The sequence below is a fragment of the Chiloscyllium punctatum genome, chromosome 21 (genome assembly GCF_047496795.1).
Source record: "Chiloscyllium punctatum isolate Juve2018m chromosome 21, sChiPun1.3, whole genome shotgun sequence".
NCBI classification, from domain to species: Eukaryota; Metazoa; Chordata; class Chondrichthyes; order Orectolobiformes; family Hemiscylliidae; genus Chiloscyllium; species Chiloscyllium punctatum.
The window spans coordinates 66,369,257-66,386,802 of record NC_092759.1 but is presented as its reverse complement, the minus strand read 5'-3'; positions in this window follow the sequence as shown (position 1 = coordinate 66,386,802).

Here is a 17,546-nt window from a genome sequence, read left to right as displayed (position 1 = left end):
CCCTCTCTCCTCTCTCTCTCCCCACTCTCTTTCTCTCCCTCTCTCCCCCACTCTCTCTCCCTCTCTCCCCCCTCTCTCTCTCCCCCTCTCTTTCTCCCTCCTCTCTCTCTCCCCCTCTCTCTCCCCCTTTCTCTCTCCCCCTCTCTCTCTACCCCTCTCCCCCTCTTCTTCTCCTCTCTCCCTCTCCCCATCCCTCTCTCCCCTATCCCTCTCTCCTCTCTCTCTCCCACCTCTCTCTCTCCCCCTCTCTCTCTCTCCCCTCTCTTTCTCCCCCCTCTCTCTCTCCCCCCTCTCTCTCCATCCTCTCTCTCCCTCCTCTCTCTCACTCCCCCTCTCTCTCGCTCTCCCCCCCTCTCTCGGCTCTCTGTCTCCCCCCTCTCTCTCCACCTCACTCTCCCCCCTTTCTCTCCCTCATCTCTCTCTCCCCCTCTTCCCCCTCTCTCCCCCTCTCTCTCCCCCTCTCTGTCCCTCCTCTCTCTCTCCCCCTCTCCCTCTCTCTCCCCTCTCCCTCTCTCTCTTTCCCTCTCTCTCTCTCCCCCCTCTCCCTCTCTCTCCCCCTCTCTCTCCCCCTCTCTCTCCCCCTTTCTCTCTCCCCTCTCTCTCTACCCCTCTCCCCCTCTTCGTCTCCCCTCTCCCTCTCCCCATCCCTCTCTCCCCTATCCCTCTCTCCTCTCTCTCCCCACTCTCTTTCTCTCCCTCTCTCCCCCACTCTCTCTCCCTCTCTCCCCCCTCTCTCTCTCCCCCTCTCTCTTTCTCCCCCCTCTCTCTCCCCCTCTCTCTCCCCCTTCCTCTCTCCCCTCTCTCTCTACCCCTCTCCCCCTCTTCCTCTCCCCTCTCCCTCTCCCCATCCCTCTCTCCCCTATCCCTCTCTCCTTTCTCTCTCCCCACTCTCTTTCTCTCCCTCTCCCCCACTCTCTCTCCCTCTCTCCCCCTCTCTCTCCCCCTCTCTTTCTCCCCCTCTCTCTCTCCCTCCTCTCTCTCCCTCCTCTCTCTCACTCCCCCTCTCTCTCGCTCTCCCCCTCTCTCCCTCCTCTCTCTCTCCCCCCTCTCTTCCTCCTCTCTCCCTCCTCTCTCTCCCCCTCTCTCTCCCCCCTCTCTCTCTCTCCCCCTCTCTCTCTCCCCCTTCCCCCTCTCTCTCCCCCTTTCTCTCCCCCTCCCTCTCTCTCTCCTCCATCTCTCTCCCACTCTCTCCCCCTCTCTCTCTCTCCCCTCTCTCTCCCCCTCTACCCCACTTCCTCTCCCCTCTCCCTCTCCCCAACTCTCTCTCCCCTCTCTCTTTCTCTCCCTCTCCCTCTCTCTCTCCCCCCTCTTTCTCTCTCGCCGTCTCTCTCTCTCTCCCCCCTCTCTCTCTGCCCCCTCTCTCACCCCCCCTCTCTCTCTCCCCCTCTCTCTCCCCCCTCTCTCCGTCTCTCTCCCCCTCTCTGCCTCTCTCTTTCTCCCCCTCGCTCCCTCTCTCTCCCCCTCTCCCTCTCTTCCTCTCCCTCTCTCTCTCCCCCTCTCTCCCTCTCTCCCCCACTCTATCTCTGTCTCCCCTAGCTCTCTCTCACCCCACCTCTCTCTCTCTCCCCCCCTCACTCTCTCTCCCTCTCTATCTCTCCCCCTCTCTCCCCCTCACTCCCTCACTATGCCCTCTCCCTCTCCCCCTCTCTCTCCCTCCCCTATCTCCCCCTCCCTCTTTCCCCCTCTCCCCCTCTCCCTGTCTCCCCCTCTCTCCCCCTCCCCTCTCTTTCCCACCCCTCTCTCTCGCCCTGCCCTCTCTGTCACAACCTCCTCTCTCTCTTCGTCCCCTCTTCCTCCCTCCCCCTCTCTCCCTCTCCTCTCTCTCCATCCTCCCCCTCTCTCGCCCTGCCCACGCTCTCACCCTGCCCACCCTTTCACCCCCTCCTCTCTCTCGTCATCCCCTCTCTCGTCCTCCCCCTCTCGCCCTCCCCTCTCACTCCCTTCCCTCGGTCGCCCTCTCCTCTCTCGCCAATCCCTCTCTCTCCTGTCCCTCTCTCCCCTCCACTCTCTCTTCTTCCACTCTCTCTCTCCCTCCCCTCTCTCTTGCCCTATCCCTCTGCCGCGCTCACACCTCTCTCCCTCTCTCACCTTCCCCCTCTCTCGCCCTCCCCTCTCTCGCCATCCCCTCTCTCCCCCTCCCCTCTCTCTTCCTCCCCTCTCTCCCTCCCACATTTCCCCTCCCCGCTCTCCCCTCCCTTTCTCTCACTATCACACCTCTCTCTCCATCCTCCCTCTCGCCCTCCCCTCACCTTTCGCCCTGCTCTCTATCTCACTCCCTCCTCTCTTCATCCCTACTCTCTCACCCTCCCCTCTCTCACCTTACCCTCTCCCTCTCGCCATCCCCTCTCTCGCCCTTCCTTCTCTCTCCCTTCCCTCTCTCGGCCTTCCCTGTCTCACCTTGCCTGCTCCTGTCCTCCCCTCTCTCTCCCTCACCTCTGTCGCCCTCCCCTCTCTCGCACTCCACTCTTTCGCCCGCACCTCTCTCCCCTCCCCCGCTCTCTCCCCCTCCCTCTCTCCCCTCCCCTCTCTCTTCCTCCACTCTCTCTCCCTCCCCTCTCTCTCGCCCTTTCCCTCTCTCGCCCTCCCCCTTTCTCACCCTCCCCTCTCTCGCCGACCCCTCTCTCGCTCTCCACTCTCTCGCCCTTCCCTCTCTATACCTCCCTATTCTCACCCACCCCTCTCTCGCCGTCCCCTTCTCTCCCACTCCCCTCTCTCCAGTCTGCTCTCTCTTACTCCAATCTCTCTTTCTCCCCCTCTCTCGCCCTCGCCCTCTCTCGCCTAACATCTGTCTCGCTCGCCCCCTCTCTCGCCCTCCCCTCTCTCACCCTCCCCTCGCCAGCCCTCCACACTCTGGCATCCTCTCTCTAGCTATCCCCTCTCTCGCCTTCCTCCATATCTCGCCCTCCCTTCTCTCACCCTCCTGTCTCTCTCAATCTCCCCTCTTGCTCGCCCTTCACACTCTCCCTCCCCTCTGCCACCCTGCCCTCTCCCCTATCTCTCTCCCTCCCCCACTCTTGCCCTCCCCTCTCTCTCGCCCACCCCTCTCTCACCCTACCCTCTCTCTCATCCCCTCCTCTCTCTTCATATCCTCTCTCACCCTGCCATCTCTCCCCTTCCCCTCTCTCTCTCCATCCCCTCTCTCGCCCTCCCGTCTCGCTCCCTTCCCTCTGTCACCCTCCCCTCTCTCACCTTCCCCTCTCCCTCTCGCCATCCCCTCTCTCGCCCTTCCTTCTCTCTCCCTTCCCTCTCTCGCCCTTACCTGTCTCACCTTCCCTGCTCCTGTCCTCCCCCTCTCTCCCTCACCTCTGTCGCCCTCCCCTCTCTCACCTTCCCCTCTCCCTCTCGCCATCCCCTCTCTCGCCCTTCCTTCTCTCTCCCTTCCCTCTCTCGCCCTTCCCTGTCTCACCTTCCCTGCTCCTGTCCTCCCCCTCTCTCCCTCACCTCTGTCGCCCTCCCCTCTCACGCGCTCCACCTCTCTCCCCGCCCTCTCTCCCCTCCCCCTCTGTCATCCTCCCCCTCTCTCGCCCTCCCCTCTCTCACCATCCCGTCTCTCCCCTCCCCTCTCTCTTCCTCCCCCTCTCTCTCCCTCTCTCGCCCTCCCGTCTCGCTCCCTTCCCTCTGTCACCCTCCCCTCTCTCACCTTCCCCTCTCCCTCTCGCCATCCCCTCTCTCGCCCTTCCTTCTCTCTCCCTTCCCTCTCTCGCCCTTCCCTGTCTCACCTTCCCTGCTCCTGTCCTCCCCCTCTCTCCCTCACCTCTGTCGCCCTCCCCTCTCTCACCTTCCCCTCTCCCTCTCGCCATCCCCTCTCTCGCCCTTCCTTCTCTCTCCCTTCCCTCTCTCGCCCTTCCCTGTCTCACCTTCCCTGCTCCTGTCCTCCCCCTCTCTCCCTCACCTCTGTCGCCCTCCCCTCTCACGCGCTCCACCTCTCTCCCCGCCCTCTCTCCCCTCCCCCTCTGTCATCCTCCCCCTCTCTCGCCCTCCCCTCTCTCACCATCCCGTCTCTCCCCTCCCCTCTCTCTTCCTCCCCCTCTCTCTCCCTCTCTCGCCCTCCCGTCTCGCTCCCTTCCCTCTGTCACCCTCCCCTCTCTCACCTTCCCCTCTCCCTCTCGCCATCCCCTCTCTCGCCCTTCCTTCTCTCTCCCTTCCCTCTCTCGCCCTTCCCTGTCTCACCTTCCCTGCTCCTGTCCTCCCCCTCTCTCCCTCACCTCTGTCGCCCTCCCCTCTCACGCGCTCCACCTCTCTCCCCGCCCTCTCTCCCCTCCCCCTCTGTCATCCTCCCCCTCTCTCGCCCTCCCCTCTCTCACCATCCCGTCTCTCCCCTCCCCTCTCTCTTCCTCCCCCTCTCTCTCCCTCTCTCTCCCTCCCCGTCTCCCCTCCCCACTCTCTCCTCCCCGTCTCTCGCTCTCACTCCTCTCTTGACGACCCATCTCTCCCCCTCCCCTCTCTTCCCTCCCCTCTCTCTTCCTCCCTGCTTTCTCTCCCTCCCGTCTCGCGCCCTCCTCTCTCGCCCTCCCCTCTCTCTCATCCTGCCCTTTCTCTCACTTCCTCCTCTCTCTCCCTCTTCCCCTCTCTCCCTCCCCCTCTCTCTCAATCCATTCTCTCGCACTTCTCTCTCTCACCCTTCCCTCTTCTGCCCACACCTCTCTCTCTCGCCCTCCCCTCTCTTGCCCTCCCCTTTCTCCCCATCCACGCTCTCTCATCCTCCCCTCTCTGTTGCCCGCCCCTCTCTCCCTCCCCTCTCACGCCATGCTCCTACCTCCCCCTCCCTCTCTCCCCTCCCCTCTCTCTGAAACCTCTCTCTCTCCCTCCACTCTCTCTCGTACTACCCCTCCCTCACCCTGCCCTCTCTCACCGTCCCCTCTCTCTCGCCCTCCCATCTCTCCCTCCCTCCTCTCTACCACCCTCCCTTCTCTCGCCCTCCCGTCTCTCTCACCCTCCCCTCTCTCTCGCCCTCCCCCTCTCTCTCCCTCCCCTCTCTCACCCACCCCTCATTCGCCCGTCCCTCTCTTGCCCTCACACCCCCAGCCCTTCCATTGCTCGACCTCGCATCTCTCCCTCACTGCTCTCTCGCCGTCCCCTCTCTCAACAACCCCGTCTCTCCCCCCAGTCCCCTCCCCTCTCTCTTCCTCTACTCTCTCTCCCGCCCCTCTCTCTCGCCCTACCCCTCTCCCGCCCTCACTCCGCCCTCCCTCTCCCCTTCTCTCGCCCTCCCCTCTCTCACGCTCCCCTCTCACGACATCCCCTGTTTCCCTACCACTCTCTCTTCTTCCCCCTCTCGCTCCCTCCCATCTCTCCCTTCCCCTATCTCCCCTCCCCGCTCTCCCCTCCCCATCTCTCGCCCTCACATGTCTCTCGCCCTCCCCTGTCTCTCCCTCCCCTCTGTCGCCCTCCCCCTCTCCCTCCCCCGCTCCCGCCCTGCCCCTCTCTCCCCTCCCCCTCAGCCCTCCCCTCTCTCTCCAACCTCTCTCTCGCCCTCCCTTCTCTCACCCTACCCCTCTCTCGCCCTCGCCTCTTGCGCCCTCCCCCTCACTCCCGCCCTTCCCATCTCTCTCTCTCCCCTCTCTCTCCTGCCCCTCATTCGCCCACCTGTCTCTCACCCTCCCATCTTTCTCGCCCTCCTCTCCCGCCCTCCCCTCTCTCTCCCTCCCCTCTCTCACACACCACTCATTCGGCTGCCACTCTCTCGCCCTTCCATCGCTCGCCCTCCCCTCTCTCCCTCACTGCTCTCTCACCCTCCCGTCTCTCACCCGCTCCTGTCTCTTGCTCACCCCTCTCTCTCCCCCTCCCCTCTCTTTCCCTCCCATCTCTCTCGCCCTGCCCTCTCTGTCACAACCTCCTCTCTCACTTCCTTGCCTCTTTCTCCCTCCCCGTCTCTCCCTCCCCTCTCTCTCCCTCTCCTCTCTCTCCCTCTCCTCTCCTCTCTCTCCATCCCCTCTCTCTCCGTCCCTCTCTCTCCCCTCTCTCTCGCTCCAACCCCGCTCTCTCTCCCTCCCCTTTCTCTCACCTCCCCTATCTTGCCCTCCCTCTCTCTCCCCCTCTCCTCTGTCTATCCTTCCCCTCTTTCCCACCCGCCTCTCTCTCGCCCTCCCCCTCTCTCTCCAACCCTTCACACTCTCCCTCCCCCCTCTCACTCTCTCTCTCCCACCCTCCCCTCTCTCTTGCCCCACTGTCTCCCGCTCTCCCTCTCTCTGTCCCTCCTCTCTCTGTCCCTCCCTTCTCTCTACCTTGCCTCTCTCTCCCTCCCTCTCTTTCCCTCCCCATCTCTCTCCCTCCACGCTCTCTCTCGCCTCCCCTCTCTTGCCCTCCCTCTCTCTCACCCTCCCACCTCTCTCGCCCTTACCCTTTCTCGCCCTCCCTCTCTCCCTCTCCCTCTCCTCTGTCTCTCTCTCTCTCCCCTCTCTCCCGCCATCTCCTCTCTCTTGCCGACCCCTCTCCTGCCCAGCTTGTCTCTCTCCCTCCCCCTCTGTCGCCCTCATGCTCTCTTGTCCTCCTCTCTCTCGGCCTCCCCTCTCTCGCCCTGCTCTCTCTCATGCTCCTCCCTCTCGCTCTCACCTCTCTCGCCCTCCCCTCTCTCTCTCCTTCCCCTCTCCTGACCACCGCGCTCTCACCCGCCACCCTCTCTCGCCCTCCCCCTTTCTCGCATTCCCGTGTCTCTCCCTCCCCTCTCTCACCCACCCAGCTCTATCCCGCCACTCTCTCGCCCTCCCCTGTCTGTCCACCACTGTCATCTCCTCTCTCTCCCTCCCCCACTCTTCCCCTCCCCACTATCTCCTCCTCTTCTTTCTCGCCCCCCCAACCCCTCCCCACTCTCACTCCCTCCTCTCTCCTGCCCGCCGCTCTCTCAACCACCACTGTCTCGCACTCCCCCTCTCTCGCCCTCCCCATCTCTCACCCGCATCTCTCTCGCCCTCCACTCTACATCTCCCCTCTCTCGCCCTCCCCTCTCTCCCTCTACCCTCTCGCGCGCTCCCCTATCCCGCCCTCCCCTCTGTCGCCTTCCCCATCTATCCCTCCCCTCGCTCGCCCTCCACACTCTCGCGCACACCCCATTTTCGCCCTCCCCCTCTCTCGCCCTTTCCTCTCTCTCCCTCCCATCACTCTCACTCACTCTCTCGCCCTCCCCTCTCTCGCCCTCCCATCTCTCGCCCAACTCTCTCTTTCGCCCTCCCCCTTTGTCCCTCCCCCCTCTCGCCCTGCCCTCTCTCTCTCTCACATTCTCCTCTCTCGTTTCCTCCCCGCGCTCTCATCCTCCCCTCTTTCGCCTTCCCCTCTCTCTAGTCATCCCTTGTGTCGACCTCCCCTCTCTCTCTCCCTTTCCTCTCTCACACTGTTAGCTCCTGCCCTCCCCTCTCTCGAACTCCCATTCTCGCACGCTCCTCTCTCGCCCACACCTCTCTTCGCTCTCCCCCTTTCTCACTCCCCTCTCTCTCCGTCCTCTCTCTCGCCATCCCCTCTCTCGCCCTCCCCTCTCTCTCCTTTCCCTCTCTCACCCTCCTCTCTCTCACCCACCCCTCTCTCCCCCTCCCCTCCCTCTCACCCTCCCCTCACTTTCACCCTCCCCTCTCTGTAGCCCTCCCCGCTCTTTCTCCCCTCTGCAGCCCTCCCCTCTCTCCCTCTCCCTCTCTCCCCTTCCCTCTCTCTTGCTCCACTCTCTCTCAATGCCCTCTCTTTCGCCCTCCCCCTCTCTTGCCCTCTCTACTCTCGCCCTCCCCTGTCTCTCGCCCACCTCTCTCTCACCCTCCCCTCTCTCATTCTCCCCTTTCACGCCCTTCCCTCTCTCTGCCTCCCCTCTCTCATTCTCCCATCTCTCGCACTCCACTCTCTCGCCCTCCCCACTCTTGCCCTCCCCGTTTCCCCCTCTCCTCTCTCTCACTGCCATCTCTCTCCCTCTCCTTTCTCTCACCCACCCCTCTCTCTTGCCCACCCCTCTCTCTCACCCTCCCCTCTCTCTCCCACCCCACTCACACACTCCCCTCTCTCGCCCGCCCTTCTCTCTCCCTCCTCCCTCTTGCCCTCCCCTCGCTCTCGCACTGCCATCTCTCTCACCCCCTTCTCTCTCCTGCCCTCCCCTCTCTCTTCTTCCCCTCTCTCGCCCTCCCATCTCTCACCCTCCCCTCTCACTCGCCCTCCCCTCTCTCTCACACCATCCTCTCTCTCTTCCTCCCCTCTCTCTCCCACCCCTCTCTCTCCTTTCCCTCTCTCACCCTCCCCGCTCCTGCCCTCCCCTCACTCTCTCCCTCCGTCGCCCTCCCATCTCTCGCCCTCCCCTCTGTCGCCCCCACTCTCTCGCCTGCCCCTCTCTCCCACACCCCACTGTCCCCTCCCTCTCTCCTCTCCCCTCTCTCTTCCTCCACTCTCTCTCCCCTCTCTCTATCCCTACCGCTCTCCCACCCTCACACCTCTCTCCCTCTCTCGCCCTCCTCCCTCTCTCGCCCTCCCCTCTCTCGCCATCCCCTCTTTCCCCTCCCCTCTCTCTCCCTTCCCTCTCTCACCCTCCTCTCTCTCACCCACCCCTCTCTCCCCCTCCCCTCCCTCTCACCCTCCCCTCTCTTTTACCCTCCCCTCTCTGTAGCCCTCCCCTCTATTTCTCCCCTCTGCAGTCCTCTCCTCTCTCCCTCTCCCTCTCTCCCCTTCCCTCTCTCTTGCTCCACTCTCTCTCTCTCTCAATGCCGTCTCTTTCGCCCTCCCCCTCTCTTGCCCTCTCTACTCTCGCCCTCCCCTGTCTCTCGCCCTCCTCTCTCTCACCCTCCCCTCTCTCATTCTCCCTTTCACGCCCTTCCCTCTCTCTCCCTCCCCTCTCTCGCTCTCCCATCTCTCGCACTAACTCTCTCGCCCTCCCCACTCTCGCCCTCCCCTGTTTTGCCCTCTCCTCTCTCTCACTGCCATCTCTCTCCCTCTCCTTTCTCTCACCCTCCCCTCTCTCTCCCGCCCTTCTCTCTCCCACCTCCCTCTTGCCCTCCCCTCACTCTCGCACTGCCATCTTTCTCACTCCCTTCTCTCTCCTGCCCTCCCCTTTCTCGCCCTCCTACCTCTCACCCTCCCCTCTCACTCACCCTCCCCCCTCTCTCACACCATCCTCTCTCTCTTCCTCCCCTCTTTCTCCCTCCCCTCTCCCTCCTTTCCATCTCTCACCCTCCCCGCTCCTGCCCTCCCCTCACTCTCTCTCTCCCACTGTCGCCCTCCCATCTCTCGCCCTCCCCTCTGTCGCCCCCCAACTCTCTCGCCTGCCCCTCTCTCGCGCACCCCTCTCTCCCCCTCCCTCTCTCCTCTCCCCTCTCTCTTCCTCCACTCTCTCCCCTCTCTCTATCCCTACCGGTCTCCCACCCTCACACCTCTCTCCCTCTCTCGCCCTCCTCCCTCTCTTGCCCTCTCCTCTCTCGCCATCCCCTCTTTCCCCTCCCCCTCTCTCGCTCCCCTCTCTCGCCCTTCCCTCTCTCACCCTCTCCGCTCCTGCTCTCTCCTCTTTCTCTCCCTCCACTCTCTCGCCCTCCCCTCTCTCGCCCACCCCCTCTCCCCATCCCTCTCCCCCTCCCCCTCTCTTCCTCCACTCACTCTCTCCCTCCCCTCGCTCTCACCCTAACCCGCTCCCACCCTCTCACCTCTCTCCCTCTCTCGCCCTCCCCCTCAGTCGCCCTCCCCTCTTTTGCCATCTCCTCTCTCCCCTCCCCTCTCCCTTCCTCCCCTCTCTTCCTCCCCTTTCTCCCTCCTTCTATCTCCCCTCCTCGCTCTCGTTTCCCCATCACTCGTCCTCACACCTCTTTCGCCCACCCCCTCTCTCACCCTCCCCTCTCTCGCCCTCCCCCTCTCTTCCCCTCCCCTCTATTCCCTCCCCCCTCTCTTCCTCGAAGCCCTTTCTCCCTCCCCTCTCTCACCCTCCCCTCTCTCGCCCTCCATTCTCTGGCTCTCCACTCTCTCGCCATCCCCTCTCTATCCCTCCCCACTGTCGCCCACGGCTCTCTCTCGCCCTCCCCTCCCTCTTGCCCTCCCCTTTCTACCCCTCCCCATTGTCGCCCCCTCCTCTCTCTCACCCTCCCCTCTCTCACCCTCCCTGCTCCTGCCCTCCTCCCTTTCTCTCCCTCCCCTCTCTCGCCCTCCCCTCTCTTGCCCTCCCTCTCTCGCCATCCCTTCTCTCGCCCTCCCTGCTCCTACCCTCCCCTCTCTCTCCCTCTCCTCTCTCTAGCCTTACCTCTCTCACACCCTCACACCTCTCTCCCTCTCTCACCCTCCCGCTTTCTCCCTCCTATCTCTCACCCTCCCAATGCTCTCGCCATGCCCTCTCTCTCACGGGTTGCACCTGAACCAGAAGGGCACCAATATCCTGGTGGGTAGGTTTGCTAGCACTCTTCGGGGGGGTTTAAACTAATTTGGCAGGGGGATGGGATCCGGACTTGTAGTCCAGCAAGTAAGCTAGCTGTGTGTCAGGATGTCCAAGACTGTAGGGAGGCTGTGGAGAAGGTAGCACTGACAGGGACTACTTACAGACACAGAGATGGGCTCAAGTGCGTATACTTCAATGCAAGGAGTATCAGAAATAAGGTGGGTGAACTTAAGGCATGGATCGGTACCTGGGACTACGATGTTGTAGCCATCACGGAAACATGGATAGATGAGGGACAGGAATGGCTGTTGGAGGTTCCTGGGTACAGATGTTTCAGTAAGATTAGGGAGGGTGGTAAAAAAGGAGGGGGGGTGGCATTGCTAATTAGAAATGGTATAACGGCTGCAGAAAGGAAGTTTGAGGGGGATCTGCCTCTGGAGGTAGTATGGGCTGAAGTCAGAAATAGGAAAGGTGCAGTCACCTTGTTGGGTGTTTATTATAGGCCCCCCAATAGCAGCAGAGATGTGGAGAAACAGATTGGGAAACAGATTTTGGAAAGGTGCAGAAGCCACAGGGTCGTAGTCATGGGCGACTTCAACTTCCCAAATATTGATTGGAAGCTCTTTAGATCAAGTAGATTGGATGGGGCGGTGTTTGTGCAGTGTGTCCAGGAAGCTTTTCTAACGCAGTATGTAGATTGTCCAACCAGAGGGGAGGCCATATTGGATTTGGTACTCGGTAACGAACCGGGACAAGTGGTGGGCTTGTTAGTGGGTGAACATTTTGGTGATGGCGACCACAATTCTGTGACTTTCACCTTGGTTATGGAGAGAGATAGGTGCGCACAACAAGGAAGTTTCTACAATTGGGGGAAGGGAAATTACGATGCTGTAAGACAGGATTTGAGGAGCATACGTTGGGAGCATAGGCTGTCAGGGAAGGATGTGGTGGAAATGTGGGACTTTTTCAAGGAGCAGATACGACGTGTCCTTGATATGTATGTACCGATCAGGCAGGAAAGAAATGGTCGTGTGAGGGAGCCTTGGTTGACGAGGGAGGTTGAATGTCTAGTAAAGAGGAAGAAGGAGGCTTACATAAGGTTGAGGAAACAAGGTTCAGACAGAGCAGTGGAGGGATACAGGATAGCCAGAAGGGACCTGAAGAAAGGGATTAGGAGAGCTAAGAGAGGGCATGAAAAATCCCTGGCGGATAGGATCAAGGATAACCCCAAGGCATTCTATGCGTATGTGAGAAACCTGAGAATGACGAGAACGAGGGTAGGTCCGATCAAGGACAGTGGTGGGAGACTGTGTATTGAGTCGGAAGAGATAGGAGAGGTCTTGAACAAGTACTTCTCTTCAGTATGTACGAACGAGAGGGACTGTATTGTTGAAGAGGAGAGTGTGAAACGGACTGATAAGCTAGAAGAGATATCTGTTAGGAAGGAAGATGTGTTGGACATTTTGAACAACTTGAGGATAGACAAGTCCCCCGGGCCTGACGGGATATATCCTAGGATTATGTGGGAAGCAAGAGAGGAAATTGCAGTACCGTTGGCAATGATCTTCTCGTCTTCACTGGCAACGGGGGTGGTACCAGGGGACTGGAGAGTAGCGAATGTTGTGCCCCTGTTCAAAAAAGGGAATAGGGATAACCCCGGGAATTACAGGCCAGTTAGTCTTACTTCTGTGGTAGGCAAAGTAATGGAAAGGGTACTGAGGGATAGGATTTACCAGTATCTGGAACGGCACTGCTTGATTAGGGACAGCCAGCACGGATTTGTGAAGGGTAGGTCTTGCCTTACAAGTCTTATTGAATTCTTCGAGGAGGTGACCAAGCATGTGGATGAGGGTAGAGCAGTGGATGTAGTGTACATGGATTTTAGTAAGGCATTTGATAAGGTTCCCCATGGTAGGCTTATGCGGAAAGTCAGGAGGCATGGGATAGAGGGAAATTTGGCCAATTGGATAGAAAACTGGCTAACCGGTCGAAGTCAGAGAGTGGTAGTAGATGGTAAATATTCAGCATGGAGTCCAGTTACAAGTGGAGTTCCGCAGGGATCAGTTCTGGGTCCTCTGCTGTTTGTAATTTTTATTAATGACTTAGATGAGGGAGTCGAAGGGTGGGTCAGTAAATTTGCAGATGATACAAAGATAGGTGGAGTTGTGGACAGTGAGGAGGGCTGTTGTCGGCTGCAGAGGGACTTAGATATGATGCAGAGCTGGGCTGAGGAGTGGCAGATGGAGTTCAACCCTGCCAAGTGTGAAGTTGTCCATTTTGGAAGAACAAATAAGAATGCGGAATACAGGGTTAATGGTAGGGTTCTTGGTCAGGTGGAGGAACAGAGGGATCTTGGGGTCTATGTACATAGATCTTTGAAGGTTGCCACTCAGGTGGATAGAGTTTGTAAGAAGGCCTATGGAGTATTATCGTTCATTAGCAGAGGGATTGAATTCAAGAGTCGTGAGGTGATGTTGCAGCTGTACAGGACTTTGGTTAGGCCACATTTGGAGTACTGTGTGCAGTTCTGGTCGCCTCACTTTAGGAAAGATGTGGAAGCTTTGGAGAGGGTGCAGAGAAGATTTACCAGGATGTTGCCTGGAATGGAGAGTAGGTCGTACGAGGATAGGTTGAGAGTTCTCGGCCTTTTCTCGTTGGAACGGCGAAAGATGAGGGGTGACTTGATAGAGGTTTATAAGATGATCAGAGGAATAGATAGAGTAGACAGTCAGAAACTTTTTCCCCGGGTACAAAAGAGTGTTACAAGGGGACATAAATTTAAGGTGAAGGGTGGAAGGTATAGGGGAGATGTCAGGGGTGGGTTCTTCACCCAGAGAGTGGTGGGGGCATGGAATGCGCTGCCCGTGGGAGTGGTAGAGTCAGATTCATTGGCGACCTTTAAGCGGCATTTGGATAGGTACATGGATGGGTGCTTAATCTAGGATAGAAGTTCGGCACAACATCGTGGGCCGAAGGGCCTGTTCTGTGCTGTATTGTTCTATGTTCTATGTTCTATCTCCTCTTTCGTTTCCACCCCTCTCTCTCCCCTCTCTCTCGCTCTCCTCTATCTTTTTTTGCCCACTCTTACCCTCTCTCTCTCAGCCCTTTTCTCCCTCCCTCGCTTCCTCTCGCTCTGTTTGTCTCCCTCTCTCTCTGTCTCATCTTCTTTTGCCCCCTCGTACGTACACTCGCTCTCATCCCCTCAATCTCTCTCTCCCCACACTCTCTCTCTCGACCTCCCTCTCACACACTCTTCTCTCCTTCTTCCCCTTCCTCTCTCATCATCATCTCTCTTGCCCTTGCTCTCTCTCATCCCCTCTCTCACTCTCTCTTCTCTCTCTCTTGCCCCCTATCCCTCTCGTCCCGCTCTCTTTTCCCACCTCTATCTCTCTCTATCTGCCCTCTCTTTTTCTCTCTCTGTCTCTCTCCCCCCTGATCTCTGTTGCCCTCTTTCCTCGCTCCTCCCTCTCTCTAGGTCTTGCCCCCTTTCTCCCTATTGCTGTCTCTCTCTCTCCTCTCTCTCTCTGTCTCTTTCTCTCTCTTGCTCCCTCCCTTGCTCCTCTCTCAGTTTCACGCTTTCTCTTGCCCCTCTCATTATCTCCTCCGGTCTCTCTCTCTCTCGCTCTCTCTCCCCCCCTCACCCACCCTCTCTCTCTCTTGCCCCTTCTCTCTACCCGCTGTTTCACTCTCTCTCCCTGTTCTCTCACTCTCGATCCCCCTCCCTCAGTGTCTGTCTCTCCCCACCTCCCTCCGTTTCTCTTTGACTGAGTCTCTCTTCCTGCTGTCCCTCCATTCCTTCCTCTCTGATATACCCTGTCTCCCTGGTCCTTCCCTCTCCATCTGAACCAAAGATTGGGGCTGGTTTGGGGGTGAGGCTGCTTGTGGGTGTTGGGGGTAGGTGTGTTGGGGTGACATGTAGGAAGAAGGGAAAATGGGGTAGAGACGGAATTGCACGTGGGAGACCGAGACCGCAGGAGAGAGATAGAGTGAGGGGGAGGGAGAGACGGAAGAATGGATGCAGGTGGAGAAACCGGGGTGGGGCGTGCGTGCGAGAGAGAGAGGGGGACGAGGGAGAGTGTAGGGGGGAGGTGGTGGAAGAGAGAGAGACGGAGAGAAATGAGGAGAAAGAGTGGGAGTGAGAAACGAGGAGAGGAAATGGGGAGTCCAGGTTGGAGAGGGGACGACAGAGGGAGTTAAACCCAGCTCCTGAGATCAGGGCGCGGTGCCCTCCCCTTCCCTGAGGACCAGGACTTGGGGCTGAGTCTGTCTCTCTCCAGCTCAGCTTCTCCAACACAAAGACACACAACAACATCTGTCACTCTGCTGCTCGGCACGCTTTAATCAACATTTTTATTGGTTACAAATGGAAGTGATGGATACAGTCAGTGGGATGGCGCCTTTTCTCACTGGCCCCTGAGTTGTGAGAAACATTGAAATGTTTCCCTGTAACCCCCCTGTGGGATAAGGATGGACAAAACAGCGCTACCCTCAGTCTGTTACCATAGCAACAGGCTGCTCCATCGCTGAAACACTGATCTGAAATGAGAAAATCCCGGATTTTGTGATTAATGAGGGAATTTGTTGGATGGATGGATTTGGGTGAAGGGATATTTCAGCACATTCTTCAGCTGCTGCCTGAACTTAGTCTGGGTCATGGCATAAATCGCGGTGTTTGTGCAGCAACTGAGGAGCTGCAGCATGAAGCCCAATTCCTGCACAAAAGGATTGAGAGACACAAACTTATACCCAAACTCGTACAGCCGTCTCCATACAGAATACAGCATTAACGTTGACCATAACAGGATGAAATTGGCCGAGATCAGAAACAGTAAAACGATGGATTTCTTTCGGTTTCTCATTTCAGTGTCAGACTGAGCGTCCCCATTGGTGTGAGCGCGGAGTCTCCTGCGGGCTCTGCTGGTCACTAAAATGTGTCTGACGGTGAGAACATTGAGCAGCAGAATCAGGAGAAATGGGACACACGGGGTTAGAATGTGGTGGAGGAACTCGATTATGACCCAGGCACTGGAGAATTGAACAGTGCCTGTTACATCACAAAACCAGGGCTCGTTCACCAGCCAATACCGAGCCGTGAGCATAAAATACCAGGAAATGTTCTTTAAACAGCTCAGCACAGTCACTGCTCCCAGAACCACAGCCGCCGTTTTCTCACTGCAATATTTACTTTTCAGCTTCAGGCAACAAATGGCCATAAACCGATCAAAGGTGAAAGTGACGGTGAACCAGACAGAGCAGTCAGTGGCTGCATAAAGCAGGACGGCGTGGATATTACACACGGGGACAGAGTACATCAGGAAATAAAACTGTTCCTGATAAACAATGGGAATGTGTCTCAGGATCAGGTCGAGGATAATGACCAGGAGATCCGCCGCTGCCATGGCCCCCAGGTAACGTCTGACACATGGAGACAATCCACAATCTTTATAAAGCAGGACGTAGATGGTCACTACGTTAACTGTGAGGAAGGAAAACAAACCCATTATCCATCAGCCTGGAGGCAAAGGGACCCGTTTGATCGGGGACCCAGTGAGATTTTCAAATGTGTCCCTGTATTCAGGGATTTTTTAAAATAATTGGAGCTGGAATAACAAATGGGAAGGTCGGAATTACTGACAAAAATGTGACATAAACCACAAGAAACTCTCCCTACCCAAACACACAGAGACACATCCATAAGGACAGATTGTTTCTAGAACATTCCCACACACTCGATCACTTGAGATCAGACACAGGTCACTCCTTCCCAGTTCCTAATACGGAGGGTAGAAACGTTGCTGTCCTGAAGGATTCTCTCCCAGCTTCCTGAAGACAAACGGAGTTTTGGAATTTCTGTATTTTGGTCTAAATTGTGGTCGATCCTGTGTCGTGGAGAAATGTAAACGCAGGGAAAACTTATTCACCCCTTTAACTGCCTTCGGGGCCTTCGGAACAGTGTCTCCTTCTCCCTGGAACAGGATCTCTTCCCTCGGGATCTTATCGTTTGTTCAATTCACTGACGTCCGGCCATTCACAAACAATGTCAGGGACAGAACGTTCCGGGGTATGTCAGTTATAGAATGTCGGTGACAGAACGTTCTGGGGAATGTCAGTTATAGAATGTCGGGGACAGAACGTTCCGGGGAATGTCAGTTATAGAATGTCAGGGACATAACGTTCCGGGGAATGTCAGTTATCGAATGTCGGGAACAGAACGCTCCGGGGAATGTCAGTTATAGAATGTAAAGGATAGAACGTTCCGGGAACACCTTGACCTTTCCATCACCTTTCCCTCCTACCCACCCCACCAACATGATCTACTGCGCCTGGACACACTGTAACATTAATGAGGGTCCAATCACAGGAATGGGAACTAAAGGCATTGCCAGATCAGCTGAAATGGTTAGATATACCACATTCTCAATCCACCTCACAGAAAAAGCCCAGACACCATAAACCCAGAGGAGATATCTGTTCACCTGGGAACACGGTGTAGACCAGGCCAGTGTCCTGCTCAGTACAACCCAGTAATCTGTCCAGAGTGGAACACTGTGCAGTTCGGATCAGAACATTGATCTTTAAACCAAGACCATATATATTTGTCCAGCAAGGGAGCTGTGCAGACCACAGCGGGGCATTGATCTAAAACCCCGGAATAGATATCTGTCCATCACTGAGAGCTGTGCAGACGACAGCAGAGCACTAATGTGTGAACCTGAAACAAATATCCATCCAGCATAAGGAGCTACACAAACCATATCATTGCATTATCTATAAACCTCAACCAGATAGTCTGACCAGAAACGTGCAGTGATCACTCATGAATTAATGTGTAAGCCAGGAGCAGTTACCCTCCCAGCATGTAGGACTGTGTACACCACCCCACGGCATTGATCTGTAAACCAGGAGCAGTTACCCTCCCAGCATGTAGGGCTGTGTACATCACCCCACGGCATTGATCTGTAAATCAGGAGCAGTTACCCTCCCAGCATGTAGGATTGTGTACACCACCCCAGTGCATTGAAGTGTAACCCAGGAGCAGTTACCCTCCCAGGATGTAGGGGTGTGTACACCACCCCAGTGCATTGACCTCTGAACCAGGAGCACTTACCCTCCCAGCATGTAGAGCTGAGTATCCCACCCCAGTGCATTGATCTGTAAACCAGGAGCAGTCACCCTCCCCGCTGTGTACCCCACCCAATGGATTGATGTGTAAACCAGGAGCAGTTAC